The sequence below is a fragment of the Triticum aestivum genome, chromosome 5B (genome assembly GCF_018294505.1).
Source record: "Triticum aestivum cultivar Chinese Spring chromosome 5B, IWGSC CS RefSeq v2.1, whole genome shotgun sequence".
NCBI lineage: Eukaryota > Viridiplantae > Streptophyta > Magnoliopsida > Poales > Poaceae > Triticum > Triticum aestivum.
Window position 1 is genome coordinate 375,832,191 of NC_057807.1, and position 3,419 is coordinate 375,835,609.

A 3,419-nucleotide genomic window follows, 5' to 3' on the forward strand; every position below is an offset into this window, starting at 1 on the left:
GGCAAACCAGCGACGGCTGAGACCAACTCGAGAGCCAGGACCTGAGGACGTAGAGCATCAACATCTAACCAAGCTTGCACGTTAAAGGGGGGGTACCTGAGCATCGCGACTCAGGGGTCCTACCGGCTCTCCATCCCTCACCCTCTGGCTTTTCCCATGGCATCGCGCCACGGCAAACCAGCGACGACTGAGACCAGCTCGAGGGCCGGGACCCGAGGACGTAGAGCATCGGCATCTGGCCAAATTTGCAGGAACACATCATAGGTTAATGCCCGGTGCCAGGCGCAACCCGCCTTGGGGTAGGGCCCCGTGAGTCCCGCGCTGGCTCACTGGTGCCCCAATACACCTCGCCAGGCCTTTCGTGCCTCGTCGCCTCTCCAAAGCAACTAACGGCTGACCGCCGCTTGTCGTAGCGGACTTTTGCTCTTTTTTATGATGAGCCTGCAGGACTTCTTCAAGGAGCAGCGTCAGGCGAGGCCCTCACGGTGTCTCCTTCACTCTCGTCCGTGCGAACCGCTTGCACGTTAAAGGGGGGGTGCCTGAGCATCGCGACTCAGGGCTCCTACTAGCTCTCCAGCCCTCACCCTCTGGCCTTGTCCACGGCATCGCGACCTGGCATACCAGCGACGGCTAAGACTCGCTCGAGGGCCAAGACCCGAGGATGTAGAGCAGAAAGGGGAGCAAAGGCGAGAGGGGAGGGACACGCGAGGACCTCGCCAAGCAACCTCTCGCCCGCCGATGCATGGACCCGACGACACACCGGGAGGCGGTCCCTGATTTTCGAGATAAGTCACCACCCAGAAGCACCAGCTACCACGGCACCATCCCCGCACCCGATGCAATCCCGTGTTAGTGACGTCACTCTCCTTTCTCACTGAGCGGTGGCTGCTTGAGCGCTAAGGGGGACCTCCTGAGCATCGCGACTCAGGGGCTCTTACCGGACCCCGGGCCGCTCACCTCCTGGCCTTGACCACGGCATCGCGACCTAGCATACCAGCGACGACTGAAGCCGCCTTGGGACTGGGACCTGTCGGCGCAGAGCATCAAGCCCTCGCGAGGTTCGAAAGGGAGAACTGAGCTAAGACAGAACGAGCAACTCACACTACTCTATGGCCAGGATTATATTAACAAACAGGACCACATGCACCTTACAAGCCCGCACGGGACGCGTTTTTTTGATTCCTTGTAGGGAACATATCCTAGAGAACGCTAACTACATGCCCCTCTGCAGAAGACGCCATCATCAACAGTGGTCCGTCAGCCACCAGCGCCAGCCCCATCCAGATCAGAGGCGGCGACGACTTGACGAGCCCGCCCTGCTCCGGGAGCGGCGCAGGCTCGGGGGCTCGTAGATGTCGTCGCTCGTCTCCAGAGTCGCGAAGAGCTCATCGGAGTCGCTGGATCCTTCAATGCCATCGCCGCCTAAGGAGCTGCCGAGGGAGCGGTCGGCGGGCCTAGCCCTCACTGTAGCGGGGTCTCGACCACCTCTCCCGGGGCAGCACTCCAACCGGCGCCCCTCCGCGTCGAAGACCTTGTAGGACATCACCGAAGCACCATCGTACTCCGGGTGGATCGTGAGGGCGCCCCTTGTCCTGCGGACCCGGGCGATCTCGCCCCAGCCTCGAGTCATGAAGACCTCGACCGGGGCAACGACCGCGACCTCTGCCTCGGTCACGAGGGTGCCACAGCCGGCGTGCTGCAGCCAGAGCTCCAGGAGTCCCCCCTGCGGAATGATGGAGGCGAAGAAGGGAGGAAGGCAAATCCAAGACTGAATAGGCATGGCGGCGTGGAGCACAAACTCTCGAGAGGAGCCCTCGGCGTGGACTCTAGGGGGAAAGACGCAAACCTTTGTGACCCGCCGGCGCCGGCGGCACCGCCGCCCGTGGCGCTCGGCATCAACCCCTTCAGAGCCCTCGATGTGGGCGTACAAGGGAAGTGGGAACCCCCTGGTGGTGGCCGCTCGCACCAGGGCCTCGACACTCCCTGGTGAGCACCCTCACCCCGATGGCAGAGGGCTAGCCGTTTCTTCGGCGGGAGCGGGTCAGGACCCTCTCGGGGAGCCTTTCCCTTCTCTGCCGCGGAGAACCGGCGGATCGGAGCCATCGCAGCTAGACGGAGCAAGGACCGGGAAGAAGGAGAAGCAAGAAGAGATGGACTGGAAGGTCACGCACTGTTCCGTACTTAAAGCCAGGGGAGGCCAACCACCGATCTCCACGATCACAGGTAATCATGACCCGTTTTGCATGCAGGGACTTGTCAATTCGTGCAGTCGCCGAGGCATCGTGGGGAAGTGGAGACGCCCACGTCCCATCAACCGCCACGCGGCGCCCAAGGCCGCAGGCTGTTAGGGCCCGCGGCGTTTCGCACTTGCCCTTTTGCCTCTCTGCTCGGCCAAGTCCGGGCGCGCCTTGGGCCCCGGGGCTACTATCGGCGTTCTGGGATTGGGGGTCCCCAGACTTGCCTGCCTGTGGCCTGCGGCGTGGCTCAAAGGGGGGCCCAGCACGGCCCATCTTCATCAACACGAGCTCAAGACCCTCGCAAGGGGCCAAGCCTCACGGGGCGGACGACAAGGAGCTTCCTCAGGCGCGGCCTCATCAGGCTGGCTCACGAGGAGGCGGAGAGATCAAGGCGGGGTACCTCACGAGGTGCCCATGACGCAAGCCATGACGACCAAGGGCGCCAGGTGGGCGCCAGCCCGCGCAGTGTCCTCCTTTCCTCTTTGGTGCAAAGGGAGCAACCACAGGCGAGAGCATCAAGCAAAGGCATCCTTTTCGGTGCAACAAGACCAAGACCAGCCCAACGGCAGGATGGAGGTCATCGTGGAGCCCAAGACGGCGTCACCACCAGAGCCTTTGATAGGCGAGGACCAACTTTAGTCGGGATAAGTGTACCAGATGTTCCCCTTCAAAATGGCCAATTGTTGGCGCCCTTCCCGCTCAATATTTGGGAAGAGGCCCAGGGCCTTTGCCTATAAATAGGACTAGCCACCCACAGGGTTGAGGCATCTTGAGAGATGATCTTGATCAGCATCTGGATCAGCATCTAGAAAGCAACCAGAGAGAAAGAGAGAGGCGACCGAACTCCCCCTAGTAGTTCATCGCACCAGCCAAGAACAGACCCTCGCGAGGCTGTTCTTCCTTGTATTGTTCATCATCAGCCCAAGAGGCAATCCACCACACCACACACTGGAGTAGGGTATTACACCGCAATGGTGGCCTGAACTAGTATAAACTCTGTGTCTCTTGTGTTGTTCCTTTGATAGCTTAGATCCTAGCGTGGCGGTGGGGTGCAGGTAGGTAGTGGGCAAGATCTCCGCGCGCACCCCAGTGTTCAAACCTCAAGGGTTTGCCGGAACCCAAAATCCGACATCCTCGATATTTGGTACGCAAAGCCTATCTCCGTACCACAATATTCCCTGC